Source organism: Vulpes lagopus, chromosome 5, assembly GCF_018345385.1.
Source record: "Vulpes lagopus strain Blue_001 chromosome 5, ASM1834538v1, whole genome shotgun sequence".
NCBI classification, from domain to species: Eukaryota; Metazoa; Chordata; class Mammalia; order Carnivora; family Canidae; genus Vulpes; species Vulpes lagopus.
Genome location: NC_054828.1, coordinates 121,436,260 through 121,455,769, shown reverse-complemented (window position 1 = coordinate 121,455,769; position 19,510 = coordinate 121,436,260). Strand labels below are relative to the sequence as shown.

Genomic DNA, 19,510 nt, shown 5'->3' with positions numbered 1-19,510 from the left:
GAGCAAGGTCGGGGGAGAGAAGGTCGGAAGAAGCAGTTGAGGACTGATTATAGAGGAACTTTGCAACCATAGAGCAGAAGCAGGGAGGGACATTCCTGGGCAGAAATGCAGCTTGGTGCCTTGGGTGGGTCAGATGGTTATTGCGTAACTCAAGGCTCGAAGGACACAGGACATACCATGGACTATAATGCCTCTGTAATGCCACCGAGTGTGCAGAGAGTCATGGGCTCTGCGTCCTAATCTCATTTTAGTCACTTATTTGCTACAGGACCTTGAGGAAGGTCATTTCCCTGCTCTGAGCCTCACCCTTATCATCTGTTGCCCACCAGGACTGGCTCAATGATCTGGGAACTCCCCCTTGTCCCAACATCCTAGGGTTTTATACAGTGAAAATGGGTGACAATTTCCAAATATGTATCCAGGCAACCTAGTGCCAAATCATGAGCTAAGTTAATTAGCTAAGTTAATAGGGATGCACCTTCCATTTATGCAACAGCATTACATACTAACAGCACTTCTGTGAGCCGTCCTGCCCTTGCTCCTTGAAGCCATTTGGATTTCAAGTTATAAGGCAAGGACAGTGAGGCTAGAGCCCCAGCACTTTCAAATGTCCCATGCTGTATCAAAATTGTCCACTGCTGCAATCAGGGGGTGCTACAGAGTTAGTCTGTGAAAAGGGAGTAATTCTGGAATCTGGTGGAATGCTTATACTATGTCAGAGAAACGGTTCTCAAGCCCTTGTGTGTGTTTGACGCAGCAAATGTCATGAAACGCATAGGCATACAAACTTACAAATGAATCTCATCCATTCAACAAAGTGGCCCCAAAGTAGCTCTAGGAAGCAATGCTTGGACAGTCTGGTTTAATCTCTCATGTGTATTCAAAGGTCTAATATGACATTCTCTAATCCGGCCCCTTTTCCTTTGGAATTTGAGAAGCAGTTGAGGGCATGCCATGTCCCAACCCTAGAAGCCCAAATCAGGTCTCCTTGCAATTATAATAATAGCACAACTGCAACATGAAGGCACTAGGCTGGGGATAATTTGCAAATACCAAAGCTCTGTCCTTTGGCTTTCAAATTTCAAATAAAAAAAAAAAATCCATGAGATGACAAAGCCATGATGTTAATACAGATCCCATGTCGAGTTACATTGCCCAGGAAATGGCAGCATTTCCTTGGAATTAATAATAAGTTTTTTTCAAAATTTCTAGAAAGTACCACAAAACCAAAGATTTTGTATAGTTGCCAAAACTCCACTGGCTTTGCCAGGTTATCTGCCAATTTATATTCAATATAATTTAGCTGATCCCCCACCACCAATGAATTCCAATACCTCTCCTCACCCGTGCCACTTGCTCCCAAATTTAAGTGACCTCTTCCTTCCAATGACCCTAATATCTTCAATACCTAGCACAGTCCTTAATAGAGTATTGAAAGTTGATGCATGGTTAAGGAATAAACATACAAACATTTGCTCATTTTAGAGGCCACTGCTCAGTAAGACTCAGTCCCTGAAGTGGTCTGAGAGCACAATCCAGTGAGGGCAAGAAACCATGGTCAAAGCCCACAGTAAAGGACGGAACGTTCCAGGGAAGACTGTTATTTGGGTGAAAGGAAAGTGTTCTGGAAAAGGGGTGCAAGAGGAGAGGTGACTCATCTGGGCTGGAATAAACTGGAAGGCTTCATGCAAAAGGAGGCTGTGTGTAGAGTCAGGAGGGAGAAGCTGTCAGTGGACGTCCGGCTACTGGTGAGACTCGGGAGCTGGAGCGAAGCCAACCCCAGGTCCCTCACCGCTGAGATCACACCCCCTTGGTGGGGGTGGAGATGAGGGGTCCTGGGAGTAGCAGGTGTCACAGGCTCAGCTTTGAGATCCCTTGGAAGATCCCAGTCTTCTGGTTATGATGAAGCGGTGGGACTGGTTTTCCTATGTGCGTTTACACCTGCTCTCAGTATAGTTCTCTGCCAAGTAGACTTCCATCCTCCGCTTGCCTGGGGCCTGAACTGATGCCTGTCCCATTCCCAGGGTGGGGGGTGGTGTCCTCTGCCCTCTGCCTCTCACCAGAGCCCAGGGAGTCCTCACACACCAGCCTTCCACATTCCAGTCACTCCCACTTACCTGTCTGCCTCTTTTCCTAGAAGGTGATTACCTCCAGGACAGGAGCTAGGACTTATGCTTGAATCCACAGCAGGCCACTCAGGGAATACGTGTTTGCTAATAAATGAAAAAAAAAAAAAGTGAGTGCAGAAGTGAGAGCATGAATGCCAAAAGCTGTATCCAAGATCTCCTGAGTCCCAGCCGTTTACTTAGAAAGAGAAAGAGGAAAGGAAGGAGGACGGGCAGGCAGGAGAGGGTGAAAGAGTGAGGGAGGGATGAAGGAGGGATGGGAGGATGGAAGGAGAGGGGAGGAAATGTTTTTCCTCCTTTCACCTAGTTTAATTAAGATACAACTAGTTTCTGGCATAGGAAGTAACAGACAGGGATCTCACGCTATGCTTGAAAATTGAAAGAAAGAAAGCTTGAGTCATCTAAAAAGGCAAGTTCCAGCCTCAGTAATGTGCAAGTGAACTAAAGACAGGCAGAGGCTTTGGGAGCAGCCTGCCTCACCCACGTGGTGGAGATGGCCAGCGACTAGTTCTCACAAAGAGAAGCTTGTGACTGTCTCAACCTTTGGCCCCTGCCAATCAGCTTCGGAGGCCGCGCTGGGAGAGGCCCAAGGTCAGGGATAGGCAGGACAAAATAACATGTCTCAGGACTGTGGATTCCCATTTGAGGATACCTCTTTGTTTGTTTGCTTTTAAAACATTTTGTTTATTTTTGGGGGGGCGGGGGGAGAAGAGAGAGAAAGAGAGAACTGGGGGAGGGACAGAGGGAGAGGGAGAGAGAATCTTAAGCAGACTCCCCGCTGACTGCAGAGCCAGACATGGGGCTGCATCTCAGGACCCTGAGATGTGACTTGAGCAGAAATCAAGTGGGATGCTCATTCGACTGAGCCACCCAGGCGCCCCCGTGGATGCCTCTTTGAATCAAAACTCCTGCACAGTGGGAATATGTAAGGCTGAACCGTGGGTGCACTTTCTGAAGTGGGTCTTGCTGTCTCCCGCCTCTGGGCAGGTGGGCCAGCTGGGAGAGAGTCCTGTCTCAGCTGAGGATGTACTTCAGTCACCTTTCCTACGACATGTCACTGCTGACACAGAGGGCCCTGAATCTAAAATCCTGGGGACTCCAGAGATGACCTCATTCATCCCCTGTTTCCCCAAATCCTCACTGTCACAGCCACTGGCAGTCCTGCGCTCCATGCTATTTTAAGCGCTGACTGCACATTATCTCATTTGATTCTCACGATGACCTTCAAAAGCAGGTACCCTGTTCAGTTTTCAGAACTGGGAAAATGATGTGTTCCTGCTAAAACAGAGGTTTTCTTTGGGCAAACACAAGAGCTTGCAGTTAAGCATGCTCTCCACTAAGGGGCATTATCATCCCACATTAAAATTGCCAGACCGGGTCAGGGTAAAAGCAGTGCAAAAGCGGGGCAAAAGAAGTTTGTAAAAAGGACAAAGCAGGGGGATGGATTTCAAAGTCCTGGATATTTTCTAAATGTTATTCCTCTTAGTAGTAAGAAGTGTTCACACTCACAGCCGCAGTACCCAGTGCTTACTTAACAGCAGAATTCACTTAATTCCTGTTCAAGGTCATTTCAAAGGACTGGTCTTAACCAGTCTGCCAGCAATGGAGCCATGGCCATTGGCAGGGGGTGGCATGGGGGGTGGTGGTGGTGGGGGATGGGGGTGTGGATTAATAGATGCAACCATTTGGGTAAGTAATCATCCTCCCCAGCTGCTTTTGCTAATTTCTTAAGTCACGTTTTCCACCAAGGGAAACATGGCCTGTGGCTGAATCACCTTGACTCCAGCTGGAGTGGAAGAGAAAGAAAAAACAGGAGGGGTTGGGTGGGGGGAGGAAAGGTTGAAATTCTATCCCAAGCCTATCAAAACAAGTTTCTATAGTTTACTTCGGCACAACTGGAAAATACTCTGGAAGTGTAAGTTTTTTAAAAAATATTTTATTTATTTATGCATGAGACACACACACACACATACACACACACACACACACACAGACATAGACAGAGGGAGAAGCAGGCTGCCTGGAGGGAACCTGATGCAGGACTCAATCCCAGGATCCTCGGGATCATGACCTGAGCCAAAGGCAGATGCTCAACCACTGAGCCACCCAGATGCCCCAAGGAAGTGTAAATTATGCTAGTGGGAGATCCTCCACTGGTGACTGTGCCCCCTCCCCCTGTGCTTACAGACAGCTTATTTCTATAAGAAGCACAATGTTGCTTTCACAGAGAGGATGCTCTTGCAGGAAATCCACAGTACACAGAGAATGCAGCAAAGTCACCGTGGGATTTCCCTGTTTGGATTGATCCACCGAGACCACAATGAAACCAAACAAACAAACTCACCGAGTTTATCTCCAAATTTATGTTAAAGGCCAGCCCTGCTCTCGATGACTCAACCGTGCACTATCCTGATTTAAACTTTACCCTGCAGCTGGAGTTTCCAGGCTGGTGTCCGTGGCCACAAATGACTAAATGTAAAAGCTTTGCTCTCCATCTGCTCTGGGGCTCGAAGTCTCAGAGATGGTTCAAGTACAGTCTGGGCTGTCCTTTAATCCTACCTGAAGATGGTAAATTTTTATTCAAATACAAGGTCTGAGGCTGCTCTGTGGTTTGCACCAGCTCAGAACCCACTAAGTGACCTCAGGTCCTAAGGTGCCTAGTGGAGTGTGGGAAGCACCGTGGAGAGACTGTGGAGACACCAGTTTATCCTCAGAGACTAACCTGTGGCCTTGGCCATACGTCTGAGAAGCTCTGCACTAGACTAAGGACTGGAAGCTCCAGTGTCAAATCCCCTTTTCAGCCCATAGCTCAAAAGTAAGCGCTTGTTTTAGGACAAAGGAAATGAGGAGTTGCTCCTGCACTGCTTAACATGTATTTTGTGTTATGAGTGTTTCATTTATGGATCCCACTGGGCACAGCAGGAAAACTAGGGAAAGTTCAGAAAATAATCAGAGATAGGATTATCTGAGCCCTGCTGTGGACCAGGTCTTGTCCTCAGTAAGTGCTTAACGAAGCACAGGATCCCAGTCTTGGAGCCCAAACTAGATGGCTGGGAAGGCTTGACTCTTCCCATCGTTCACACTGCCTCCTGCTATCCCAGCCTTGGTTTACTCACTGAAAAAAAAAAAAAATCAGACAGAAGCTAGACCGGATGTTCTCACAGATTGCTCTACAGAGTGAGCCTTTAAAAAAATATTTTAAAAAGATTTATTTATTTATTTATTTATTTATTTATTTATTTATTTGAGAGAGAGAGAGAGAGAGAGAGAGCAGAAGCAGGTAGAGGGGAAGAGGGAGAGGGAGAGAGACAATCTCAAGCAGACTCCCTGCCGAGCGCGGAGCCCCATGCAGGGCTTGATCTCCCGACCCTGAGATCATGACCTGAGCCAAAACCAAGAGTTGGACGCTTAACCCACTGCGCCACCTGAACAGTAAGCCTTTCTGAAATTTCCGAAGGCAAAACTCTCTCTATAAATCTTTGTTCAAATCGACAACCCAGGTGTTTAAATGCAACACTTGCTTTACTTAAGGGAAGAAGGAAAAAGAATCAGAAAACAACCAAACCACTATATGCAGCGATCATTCACTTGACCCTCTAACAGTCTGTCCATCGCTGACCAAGCAACTGGCCCCTCTCAGAACTGGGACCGGCGGCTCCCATTCGGCTGGGACCAGGCGCTCGGCCCCGGGCACTGTCCCCTGCAGGACCCACGAGGGGCACAGGCGCACGCGGGGCGCCTTCCTGGCCTCTGCTGGGGAGCGGGTTGGCATGGCGACGCCTGAGCCAGCCTTCACTTGCTCCCTCCCTTCCCTTTCACGCTATTATCACTGTGTGAGATCTTGCCCCAGAAGAACAGAGAAGTCCTGAGGGCGAGGTCTGATGTCAGGGGAGAACAAGCCGGTCTTTGTCGGGCCCTTCAAGGAGAGGAGGCCCGGCCAGGGCTCTTCTGCACACAGAGGGGCCTGTGCTCTCTCAGTGTGGGGCAGCGGGGCCGCTCCCGTCCTGCCTGGGCCCTGGGGCCTCCACTAGCTCATCCTGAGCTCCCCGAGTAGGACTCTAAGTGCAGGGATCCCCAATCTGCTGCCCTCGGGGTGCCCAGATCAACACCAGCCCTCTCAGGAGATCCCTCTCTCCTTGGTTCTTCCCCCTCCTCCTGGTCAAAAGGGCTCCCCCATCCCTCCATCATCTTTGTGGAGCTCCCCCTTCTTTTCACACCCCACCATCTGCCTCCAGTCTCCTGCCTCCATCCCCTCCTGGCCACCCCCTGTTCCCCCCCAGAAGCCTCCTGGTTCAGGGATCTCTCCGGCTGCCTCTGCTCCCCTAAGATGCTCTGGTTGTTCTAACAGCCAGACGGTGCCACCTGTCCGAGGTTGGAGTGTTTATCACTGCTGCTGACTTCAGCTTCGAAACTCCTTCTTCTAGGATTAGTTCTGCCCTCAGAAGATGCTTAATAAATAGCTTTTCAATGCTTGAACCCACAGCACATCCCCCAAACCTACCTTTAATAAAAAATCTGACTAAGGCTTCAGATTGAAATAAAAACAGCTAACGTGATTTGGGTCCTTCCTGCGTGCCGGGCACCACTTGGAGCACTTACATAGACTAGCTGGCTTACTGGGCAGAGCAGCCTTAAGTGGCAGGTGCAATGGGCTTTCTCACTTTATAGACAAGGAAACTGTTGGATGAGAGGTGTGGTAACTGTCCGAGCTCACCAGCTAGCGGGCGGTACAGGAGGATTCTGACCCAGGCGGTGCGGCTCCAGTCTGGGCTCCCAACCTTAATGCCACACAAGCATTTCGTGATGACCTCACCTAAAGTCCACTCCGATGCACATGACCGTGTGTCGTTCCCTAAAATTAGGGACACACGCCTTTGCAAATGTTGTCACATTTCTAGGCTTCGTGTATCCTATGTTTTGGAAACTAAAGAAAATGAGTTAGATTTCCCTGCTCCCCTTCCTCCCGGACCAGCAGCACGGTCAGGAGCAGAGCAAGGTGGCGACAAGCTGGGAAGGGAGGTCTCTGCAGGAGACACGTTCCCAGCCTGCTTTCCGCAGTAACAGTTCTCTCCCCAGAGCATCTCTGCCCATGTGCAGCCTGGGCCTGACTCTGTTTTGCAGGTCAGATGAGGTCCCCATCCTGGGCCACTGAGCCGGCAGCTTCCAAGTCCCAGAGAAAGGCAGGCTCGCCATCAGGGCTAAGCCAAGCACCCCAAGCTGATTCTCCTATCTTCCAGTGCAGAGAAGGAGCACAAACAGAGCTGCAGGAAGCGGGAAGACTGGAGCAGAGGGACAGAGCGAGGGTGGCAGCCGCACCAAGGCTCCCAGCATCGGGATGGGGTTGGGGGTGCAGGCCGAGACCTTTTACTCTGAGAACCGCATCAGCCGTTCTGAGCTCCCAAGCTGATGGAGGCCCTGGGTGCCACACAAAGGTAAGGGGCCCAGTTTCTCACCTTCCAAGGGCACTTGGCAGTGATGATGTGATGTGATGCAGATGAGGAACCTCACACCGGGGTCCTGCTGGACCACATGCAGATTCAACAGCATTCAATGACTCTCTCTGGGGTCAAGTTCGTAAAGGGAAAGCCCTAGACCATCAAGCCCAACTGCCTCTTAGTGGATGGAGAAGGGAAGGGAGGTCCAAGGTCAAATGGTGACTCAGTGCCACAACCCTGATGCCGCAGCCATGCTTTTTCCCTCCTTCCTTTTCAAACTTCACCTTCTGTCTGTTAATGGCATCCAAAGGAAATGCTTACCCTCCGGTACAGCCAGGGTAGCAGAGTGAAAAGGGCAGGAGAAAGCTCATGGTGAGGTCTCTCCTTAGAGGGACAAGAGAAGATACCCAACTGCTTTGTCTTCCAATCAGCCTAGCCCCTCAGGAAGAACTCATAGATCCCCTAAAAGCAAGAGACGAGGAAGCCCTGGCTGATTCTCCTGGTTCTCTAAGAGGAGAACTGGAGAGCGGGGTATGTCATGGAGCTGTTGGGGTCTCCCAGAGATTCCAAAGTGAGCAAAGCACTCACTCCTTAAGCTGCTTGCTGTTGAGATACTTAAACCTACCAGGGATGAGGGGGCATCTGGCTGGCTCAGTCAGCAGAGTATGCTACCCTTGATCTCAGGGTCATGAGTTTGAGCCCCACACTGGGCACAGAGATTACTTTAAACAAAAAAACCTGGAAGTCAGCCTACCAGAAATGGGACAAGGTCAGGTTCAAAGATGGATCTGTAAGGAGGGAAGGCTCCTCAGTGTCCCCAACTAGAACCAATTGTTTTATCAAGTAGTGAGCTCTCTGTCCCCAGAAACATGTAAACAGACACCTGCAGGGCAAAATGTAGAGAGTTTGATGGCACCAGAGGGTTCTGGAGAGGCCTCTCTGATGGGATGCTACTGCTCTGCCCGGCTCCACATTTCTGAGCTTTAGATGAGGGCCATGTCCAAGATGATTCTTAGCCCCATCTCATTGGGCTATCAGAAGGGTGGCACAGCAGGCAGAGCAGAAGAGGAGACAATCACAAGACAGCCTGACTCCTGACCACCTAACATAACAGCTGTGGGCCTTGGACAAGCTGCTTCAGGGGCTCAAAGTTTCAGTTTCCTCTTCTGTAACTGGCATCCTGGTGTGCTTGTGAACCCCGAGTGCCAGGAAGCACGCAGACCGCAGCACCCAGGGAGGTGTGCAAGGCCACTCCCAACTCACCCATTCACCCTGCGGCTGGCCCATGAGGCCAGAGGGCATTGGTGCCAGGCTCTGTTAGGCTACAATAGGTTCCAAATAATACATACGTGTGTGTCTGTGTGTATACGTACCTATAGATGCATACACAGAGCCCACACAGATACATGTCTCGGTATATATATTTATATATATTAATATGGACATTTTTACATATATATTTTTACATATATATTTTACACACATGTACATACACACATATAAATATGAATATCTATTTTACATATAATAAAATATATATATGTGTGTGCATATACTTTCACTTTCCTAAGAGGAAGGTAGAGGGACAGACACACTTCTAAACCTTTTCTGTAGTTTTCACTGGGAAGCAGCAGCCCTAGTTGTCTGTAAAGGTGAATTTTGCTACCGGAGAGCCCTGGTGCAAGCTTGCTGTGCCTTTACATTCGTGTTTCCGGGAGATGCGGCTGGATTCCTCCTCCACCTCTTTCCACTCCTTCCCGTGGTCCCTCTCCTCCTACTCTGCTTACTGACACCTCCATGGGGTCAGAGGAGAGAGCAACTCAAAATTAGTCAATCTGATTATTTTTAATCACTGTTGGGAACAAGGTGGGAGGCTGAGGAGGCGGCTACTAATGGTTTCTAAAAAGCAGAGCTGAGGCATTATCTGTGCGTGATGATCACTCTGGCTATTTCCTCTCTACCACTACCACAGATGTTTGAATGTCGGCCCGTATTTAGTGTTTATAGAGTGCTATTCTGTTCTAGGGGTGTCTCTCGCCCGGATCCCAATTCCTACTCACTCTTCAATGCCCAGCTCATTTGGCTCCTCCTGGAAGCCTTCCCTGACTTCCCCAGGCAGAGAACATGTTCCCTTTTTGCAATTAAAAAAAAAAAAAAGGATTTATTTATTTATTTATTTGTTTGTTTGTTTATTTATTTATTTATGTGTGTGTGTGTGTGTGAGAGTGTGTGTGTGTGTGTGTGTGAGAGAGAGAGAGAGAGAGAATCCAAAGCAGACTCCCTGCTAAGCATGGGGTCTGAAATGGGACTCAATCCCACGACCCTGGGATCATGACCTGAGCTGAATCGAGTTAGACACTTCACAGACTGAGCCCTCTAGGCGTCCCTCTGTTTCTGCACTTTGTTCGTGCAAGAGGCTCCTGACTACTATCTGTGTCTGTGACTGCTGGCCCCTTTTGTCATTGTCAGAAACATGCCCTCCTTGGAGGAATGCACAGACTTGATCCATCTTGATGGTTTCCAGACCCAGCACAGAGTCTGGCACGTGTAGGGACTCGGGTCTTGTCTGGCCAGTGAATGTGTACTTTCCATAGAGAACATTCTTATTGTCCTATTCAACTAGGAGAGGGTTAAGAGATGGATATTACCCATTTGCTTTCTGACCAGAAGAAAAAGTATCAAGACCTAAATTCCATCATTCCTACCAGAATAGTGCAGGCTTTTGCCAGCCACTCTCTCCAAACAGAAACAAGGTTCATGTTCTAACCATTTCTCAGCAATTTGTGTAGCAAGGCCGTGCACAGAACAGTCAACGTTTAATACTCACTAGAGCACTGGGAGACAGAAGGGGCCACATATATACCCATGCCAGAGGACTCATTCCATTTGTCTGTATGAACCTACTTTACATCTGAGGAAACTCTGACCTTCTAATTCTATCCCCTTCTCTGATGTTGCCCACCCTCCCTGCTATTCACCTGCCTGACTGCGCCTCACCTGGAGGACTGAGTGGACATGACATGCCCCAGGAGCTGCCCCATCCTGCCCACTCTGTCTGGGTCAGGAGCCTCTCCTCGGGCTCCCTCACACTCACTCTCACTCCAGCACAGATCAGTGTGTGTTGCCAGGTCATTAGCAGGTATCCCTGGAAAACCATAGACCCTTCAAGGGCAGGGAGCGAATCTAGTCATCATCTGTACCCAGTGTCTACAGTGACACTGACGTCGAGCACCCAAGTATTTGCGGAATGAATCGATCCCCCCCTCTACCCTGGAGGCAAGACTTGGTAATACATGAATATGTGAGTGCATTCCAAGAGAACTGGGGAGAGTGACTTGTGAGAGGGTCCAAGGGAAAATGATCACTCTGGCAAACTGGTTCGACAATGACCAAATTAGAACTACTCCTCGCTTCAACCTAATTTATCAATGCAACTTGCTCAAGCAGTTTGAACTAGTGCTGACCATGGGCTCTCAGGACAGGGCATTGTCTCATTCATCTCCAGAGACTTGGTACCTAATGCCCGACACAAGTTTTTGAATGGGTGGCTCATACTCTATTGGGCAAAAGCATCCATCCCTTTTTCTACGTAGTGATGATTTAGGGATGGGGCCTTTGAGATGTTCTGGGGAAGAGGGAGGAAAGGTAGAAGAATCTCTGGAAGGGCAGTCAGGACATAAAAGCCCAAGTCCTTACAGTGGTTTATGAAGCCCTACAGGATCTGACGGCTTCTCTCTGCTTTCACATCCTTCTGCTGTCCCCTTGCTCCTTCTGCTCCAATCCTACTGGCTGCTCTCTGCTGCTTAATGCCCAAGCACATTCCCACCTCAGGGCTTTGTTCCTTTGAGCCTCACTCCCTCACTTTGTTTAGGTTGTACTACAGTAACGCCTAATCCGAGAGGTCTTCCCTTGGACCCTGTGTAAAACAGCAGTGGCTACTTTCTCCACTTCCCCTTTCTCTGGCTTGACTTCATTTATTTATGTTTTCCTGCTTTACTTTTTTTTTCACAGTGTTTAACACTGCCTGATACAATGTACGCATGTTTCCTTGTTGATGATCCTACAGTCCCATGAGAACGCAAGCCCCACGAGGACAGAAACTTCATTTTATTCTGTGCTGTATCCCTAACATCAAGAATGGCACCTGCCACGTAGTACATGCTTCATAAACATCTGTTGGCTGAATGGCTGGCTGGCTGAATGAGTGCCTCAAAGCCAAGAGACACACAAGGCACAAGGTTCTAAGAGAACCTGATGGGGGAGTCAGAGCTATATTTAAGTAGCTCTAAATAAGATTGGGTAGGAAAGGAGCTAACATGTTTTTGAGGAAGAAACTCTGTTAATACATTTAAATTATCTCCTTTCATCCTGATCACAAGTATACAACATAAGGGCATATTATCCCCATCTTACAGATGGGGAAACAGAACCTTAGGAATTTAAAATGATCTCAGCAAAATCACTGAACTAATAAATAGAAGTGAGATTTGAAATCAAGTCTAATGCCAAAAGCTCCTCTCCTTTCTCTGAATTATGCTCGTGGCCACCCTAGGAAAAGAAACCACAAGAGAAAAGAAAGGAACAGACCACAAGATAATCCTGTTCCCCCAAAGAATGAGAATGTGGTATAAGGAACAAGTCTAGGATAAAATGATCCTAGGTACTTAGACTGGAACCATCTTAGAATTCTCCTGGTCTTACCTTCTGCGCTATGCTCAGCTGTATGAAATGCTTCTCCTTAGAGTCTTCAAGGAAACTCAAGATATCTAGATGCAGAAGAAGAGCTTTAGGACAAAAGACAGCAGAAGGGAACCCCAGCAACTAGAGAAAGATGAACACGTGCATGACCATCTCAGGGTACCGGCATCTCCTTTGTGACTCCTGATCCTAGGTGGGTGCCCTGGACCAACTTAAGGGGATGCACTAGAATGCCAGCACCCAATGCGCTGAGCCCCTCGGTAGATCTTTAGCCATCTGGTGAGGGTGTCAGCTCCTGTCAGGTCTGAGTTCAATGAAGGAGTTCAGGTAGGTGTGGCCCAGTCTTTGCAGATGAGAAGAAAAGTGTCCATAAAGGATTGGGAGGAGGTGCCAGAGGAGGGAGATAGTAACAACAAAGAATCCATGTGTTGACAGTAAGGCCTGGCCACCTGCAGCTGGAGCAGCGTTGTGCACAAATTGAAAATGCCTCAAAAAATGTTATAGCAAGTGCGAGACAAGCCAGACCTGTGGCAGGAGACCGAAATTCCATCCCGGGTTTGCTACTGAAGGATGTGTGCTCGCCTAAGTTTGCATGACCAGGATGGGTAGAAAGGAAGTCGGATTGTGCTTCATCTCAAATGAATTCTGCAAGGGACAGTAACCTAGAACTCCAGCCCTAATCTGTTTTCCCCTGCCTGTAGTTCCTTTCTTTTTCTTTCTTTTTTTTTTTTTTTAGTTCCTTCCTTTTTTTAAAAAAAGATCTTATTTATTTATTCATGAGAGACACAGAGAGAGGCAGAGACATAGGCAGAAGGAGAAGGAGGTTCCCTGAGGGGAGCCCGATGTGGGATTCAATCTCAGGACCCTGGGATCAGGCCCTGAGCTGAAGGCAGATGCTCAGCCACTGAGCCACCCAGGCGTCCCTGCCTGTAGTTCTAAGCTACTCTATTTCCTGCCTAAATACTCACCAGACCCAGGGTAACAACAGTTCCCACTCAGAATACAGTTGTAGAAACCCAGAGACCTTTAACCACTTCAAAACTATATCCTTGGTTTCTTTAAGGTTTTTGTTTCCCCTTTTATGCGTATGTGGTGTTAAGAAGCACGACTTCTAATCAAAGATGACAAATCTGGCAAAATGATCACCCTCAATACTTTCATGTATCCTATAAGCGCGCAGATCACACATTCTCGCCACCAAAAACGATGATTATCACTGTGCCGTCTGCTATAACCCAAGTCAGTTGTTTCTTACCTGGAGCTCTCTCTGGTGATTCGGGTTCACCAATCCAGGCTGATGGGACAAAACAGCTGAGCAAGCTGGCCGAGGTGTGTCTGGCTCCCAAATCAGGGCTGTGCCCCCGCTAGAGTCCCGTCCTTTCGCTGTCCTTGTGTGAGTGATAATCTGCTAAAAGGGAATGCAAGTCATGTTACTTTGAGAGGCCATTTCCTGTTCTCTTCTAGAAATAACACATTTTTTAAGGAAAACACAGAGAATACCAGAATTACACATTACCAGGGCTCTAAGAAATTGGTGCAATAACCTGATAACCTTGTGTAATGCTTTTGTTTTGTAGTTGGGGAAACTGAGCCTCAGCAGCAAACAGCCTCATTCAAGGATTCAGCAACTTGGAGAAATAACATTGGAATATGTCTCTGACTCTCTGGCCTTTGGAATTTTTTAAAAAGCAGTTTCATGGTCAGGCTGACTTCTCAAACAAGTGGTCACTGACCCTGAATGGGAAGTCTGTTTTGTTTTTTGTTTTTTGTTTTTTTTTTTAAATACAATTTTTCAAAAAAGGAGGAGAGATTTTTTTCCAGATTGCTGTTCTTGTAGTTTTGCCCCTGGGAGCTAAATTAGTGAAACAGTCTATCTCAGGCATGTGGTTGGGACTGTTCTATTTCTCATCAGAAAAAATATCATTATAGAATAGGGGGCCCCATGAGCACGGTAGTGGGTGGGCTTTGTTTTTCAGTGATTTGTGCCCAGCCAGTAGGTCTCTCTGTCTCTGTTTTTTCTCTCTGTCTCTGTCTCTCTCTTTCTCTCTCTCTGTCTCCGGAAAACACAGTAACAGATATGGATCCTCCTCCCAGGGGTATCATTTATTATGTGATTTTTCTGGCTACTGTATATTTGAACAGTCACTCCTCTGCACAGAAAACCAAAACCGAAAAGGGGATCTCACATTTATTAAGCAAATCAGATCCGCCAGGCACATCATCTGAGTCTTACAGATACATTTTCCTGATCTGTCCTCAAAAACTCCCCATGAGGTACCCTTAACTCCATTTTTCCAAATGTTGAGGGAACCGAGTTTCAAAGAACTAGCATGATCTGCAGAGTCATAAAGAGAATAAAGTGCAGAACCAGAAATAAACTCCCATCTAACTGCCACACTGGTGTTTTGTCCATCTAAACCAGACTTTAGTTATTTGGCCAAAACACTAGCGGTTGTCTTATTTTTCCAGTGTTTTCGCTTGAATGCAGGAGAAAGTTCTTTGGAAACTATGAATTCTCTTAAGGACATGAAGGATTATTCTTGATAGATTCTCTTTCAGACAGCGTGCTCCAAAGGCCATGCTTCCTGCTGTGCTCCCAGCAGAGGTTCCAGTGCCCCAGAGAAGCTGAGCCTGGCCCTGGCTCCCAGTGGAGAGAGAGAGAGGGCCCATCAGGAAATCATGATTATCTACGCTCTGGGCTTTGTTCCTGTTCTCAGACAACAAGGGACATGGCTGGAGAGCCCGGCTGGCGGGTGGAGAAAGAGGAAGAAAAAACAGGAAGTGAAGGGGGGGGAGGAGGAAGGAAGGAAATGATATGGAAAACACAGCAACTCTCAAAAGTCCTTGGCCCCATGAGAAAGTGAATTGTGAGCCCACGTTTATGGGGCTGGCCCTGCGTTTTGGGAAACCAGGTCGCGGAGGCAGAGGGGGGAAAGAGGTTTGTTTCCGATGGATTTAGGGTTGTGTTTGTAAATTCCCATCCCAGGGCACAGCCTGAAGAAAGGGTGCCCTGACACAGGGGCTGTTTCCTATAAGTTTGGGTCTAGATAGTCAAGAAGGTGAATTTCCGATGAAGGATCCTGGGGTAATATCAAATCTCTTACCTCTTGCCAGATGTGCCACAGAAGGACCTGGAAACGAGAGAAGATGTTGAAATAATCAGGTATTGGGGGCACTATCCCAAACCCACTGCTTTTTCTCCAAAACATCCTCAAAATTATAATCCATGGTCAGTGTATATGATAGGGACGTGATTCTCCCACTGAGGCCCGGCAAGACCCCCGCCTTCTTCCACCGCCAGGCCAAGAGGGGCAGGCCAGTAGAATGCTGTGTCTTTGCAAGACTGTGACTCTCTGGTACTTCCAGAATGTTCTCCTACTCATGTTGTCCCCTCTGCTTATTTAGAGATGCTCTCAAAAAAGTCAGGATGAAGGACTCAGTCACCTGGTTAAGTTGAACACCCACAACTACACAGAGAGCTAACCGTAATCAGAAACTCATCGTGCCTCAGTGCTAGTATCGTTAACATGTTCCAGCCTCCTGATGGGGACCAGGGCAGGTAAGGTGAAGCCCTCTGACAGGCCAGCCCAGTCTCTAACGAAACACACAATTCCCTCCCCAGAGCAGTGGTCAAAGCTTCTGGAGAGTTTTGATGACACCATCCTGGATCTGGTCCACGGACCAGCATTTAAGAAACTTATCGTTTCTGGCCCTAAGCACACTCCGCCTCCTTTTAGAGTCCCTCCAGGGTCACAGAGGTCCTCCCAGGGAGTGGCTCGCACTGAGGATCTGTCCTTGATTCTGTAAATTACTCCCCCACCATCCAAACAAACACAGAACAACACAAAGTAAGCATATCTTTGAGAGGAGTCCAAGCTTTTTGAAGTGATGGCTGGTAGTTTCCTGTCTGAGTCACCCACGGGCCAGATGTCCCTCAGAGAGAACAGAGGTCAGGCAAGGAAGGACACTTACAACTCCCATCTCGGGTCCCCACAGGCAGCACGGACCGTGGCCAGAGCTGTGGCCACAGTCCCTCTGCTCCATCTGAGACCATCAGGAATCTTCACTTCTGCACACCCGGCAGCCAGCAGAACACTTTCCAATAGCTCATTTTGGGTCACTTTTTAGAGGGGTGATTACCCCCATTTTGAAAATGGGCACCTGGCTGGCTCAGTGGTTTAGTGTCGGCTTTGGCTCAGATTGTGATCCCGGGGTCCTGGGATCGAATCCCACATAGGACTCCCCGAAGGGAGCCTGCTCCTTCCTCTGCCTATGTCCCTGCTTCTCTGTGTCTCTCATGAATAAATAAATAAAATCTTAAAAAAAAAAAAAAGAAAGAAAATGGGAAAGCTGAAATCAAGAGACATGAAATGACTTATCCAGGGTCACACCACAGAACTGGGACTCCAACAGGCATCTCCTGACCTCTGGTCTAGCGACCTGTGACATTTTCTCTATGTCATGTGTCTCTGCCCCATTCAATGGAGGCATGGAGAGCTCAGAACAGCTGTGTGTCTTCCACTTTTGAAAGGCTCCAGAAGTGGAAGGGTAGGGTAGTGACAAACCAAAGAGAAGGCAGAGAGACGGTGAGAAGCACGGGTGAGACCCATTCCCAGCCCCAGGCTGAGCAAGTGGGGACACTAAAGCCCTCGGAGGGAGTGTGCTGCCTAGAGTCCCAGCTAACCAGCAGCAGAGCCTGGACTCTGAGTCAGGAGACCTCCCTGCAGCCTCCTTCCTGCATCAGCAAGAGCACTTGTCGACAGGAAGAAATCCAAACAGGCAGGATTTTCCATGATAAAAATAGCTCCCATTCAGCAGGTACCTACTGGGCACCAGGCCTTGTCAAGCTCAGTGACTCCTGAGACCTCCCAGCAACCACACGAGGGAGGCATGGTTCTTGCCCCCTTTTACAGATAAGGAGCCTGATGTGCTCCTCAGAGGTTCTCAGCTTTGGAGTGGGAGGGAGAGCTGAGAGATTTCAGCTCAGGCAATCTGGGTGGAGTTCCCACTCTCAACCACTAGGTAATCATCCTTTTCAGAGCAATCACATAAAAGAACAAGAAAAAAAAAAAGAAAGAAAGAAAAGAAAGAAAGGGTGAGGCATGCAGAAAGGCAAATTAGTGGAAAGAGGCAAGGAATAAGGTAAGGATGCTGGGAACAGAAAACATCTTCGTTCAAGAGGCAGAGGAAGGGGGCACCTGGGTGGCTCAGTGGTTGAGCATCTGCCTTTGGCTCAGGGTGTGATCCCTGGGTCCAGGCACCAAGTTCCACATCGGGTTCCCGACAAGGAGCCTGCTTCTCCCTCTGCCTGTGTCTCTGCCTCTCTCTGTCTCATGAATAAATAAATAAAATCTTAAAAAAAAAAAAAAAAGAGGCAGAGGAAGGGAGAAAACTCCCCAGAGAACCAGAGAACATTGAACTCACAGCCCAACCAGGAATCTGGCTCCTGCCCCCTCTTGTGTGGCATCCCCTTCCACCCCGCCCCCCCCATTCCCCCAGGCACCCAGCACCAGTAAATGGCATTCTGGCTTTGGTGTTTATTGGTGTTTATACAGCTCTGTTCACGAGAGGAGGAAGTAGGCAGGGCCGAGGAGGGCCAGGAATGGGAGAGTCATGAGGGAGGGTGGAAGGGATGACGGTATCTTGGGAACCCGTTTCCCATGTCACAGAGGGATGGACCCACCAGGCAGGAAGGCAAGTGAGACTCTGCCACAAGTCCTCCCCTCGAACAGTGCACACACTCCCAGGGGCACTAGGTTCTGGGGATGCTACTTGTTTTTGGCCTCACAAGGACCTGGGGAGCAGGGCAGGACAGGGATCATCCCTCACCATGTCACAGATGGAGAGACTAAAGCCAAAATAATAATGGTCATGAGATAATAATAATAATAATAATAATAATAATAATAATAATAGCAGCAATGCCATATGTTGGCAGCTCATTATGTGTCAAGAAATAAGCCAGATGCTTGACGTACATTATTTCATAATGACACCACCCGTTGAGGTCTGTACGATTATTCTCAATTTACAGTCGAGATAAGCTATGTAATTTCCTCAAGGTCAAAAAGCCAGCGAGCTATGAGAAAGAATCTAAACCACTACCTATTTGACATGACTCATGATTTCACCTCGAAGCCACATGTGCCATGAGACGGTGATGTGCCTCAGCCACCGTGGTACAGTGGTACTAACCCACAACCAGCTTTAGATCTGCCGAAGCATGCGGGTACAGGTTTTTATTTAAACATATTATCCATACCAAGTGCACATACAAGGGGATGTACAATTAGGGTGACCACGTGATTTATCAGCCAAACCCAGATCCTTCTGAGAGTGAAAAGGGGGATATTAATGATGCCTCTGGGACAACAGACATAAAGCAGGACTGTCCCAGGCACACAAGACATATGGTCCACCCGAATACACTCCCGAGCCCCGTGGGGCTGGTTATTTTTACGGCTAGTTGTGCTGGACTCTCCTGGGTGACCCCCTGCTTTCTAACCCACGCAAATGCCCCTCTGCAACCATTCCCTCTCCTTTGCTCAGCAGAATGCCTTCCCAATCTGCTGGGCTCGTAGGCCTTACATATAAAACAGGCTGATGTAACCCAATTATAAAGCAGTCATGCTACGATTCAAGAAGCAAGGCGTGACGAGTTTTAGCAATCTATTTTAAAAGGACCGTTGGGTTCCTTGTGCCCTCCCACCCAGAACCTGAATGTGCAGCTGTTCTGATAACCAGCTAGTCCCCCAAATGGGAGGGCTCAGTGGCTCTCCTCTCCAGGGCAGCCTAAGGCAGCTGGATGGACAACCAGTGTGGGAGCAGCCACCCAGACTCACTGGAGAAACTGAGGTCCAGGGACAGGGCGCAAGAGCCTCTTCCTCGGGGGCAGCATTGCTAGGACAAGCCTGCCTTTCTCCATGGCTAGCAGGCACTGACCCTGCCCCGGGAGGTGCCGAGCGGGAGCCTTTGGCCAGGGATCTGGCCCGAGGAGGAAGGAGGCAGCGCTTGCGGCCTGCTTTTAAATTTCACTCTTTCCCGAAGAATCTGCCTGCTTAGGAATCAGACCAAGAGGAAAAAGAACCTGCTGCTCTTTCAAAATGAGGCACTGAGTCTTGAATCAGACTCCTACATCAATGCAGGTAAAGGGAAACATTAATGAGAGACAACAGGCCTTAGTGGGTTCTCTGAAGAGGCTGTTTCGGGCATTCGTTTAATCAAGGAACATCACAGCGCTCGGAGGCCAGT

At 48.4% G+C, this 19,510-nt stretch overlaps 1 protein-coding gene across 5 annotated transcripts in view; it reads right to left on the bottom strand.

The window, feature by feature from the left end:
* Positions 1-19,510, bottom strand: part of CYRIA (CYFIP related Rac1 interactor A) — a 103,360-nt gene that overhangs the window by 46,526 nt on the left and 37,324 nt on the right. For 3 of the 5 annotated variants that reach the window (XM_041756015.1, XM_041756016.1, XM_041756017.1), the window contains 3 exons: positions 15,364-15,390; positions 13,515-13,667; positions 2,118-2,213 (listed from right to left, as the gene is read on the bottom strand). The gene's annotated coding sequence lies outside the window, so the exon portion shown is untranslated. The remainder of the gene's footprint in view (positions 1-2,117; positions 2,214-13,514; positions 13,668-15,363; positions 15,391-19,510) is intronic. The other 2 variants (XM_041756018.1, XM_041756019.1) reach the window with 1 other exon arrangement.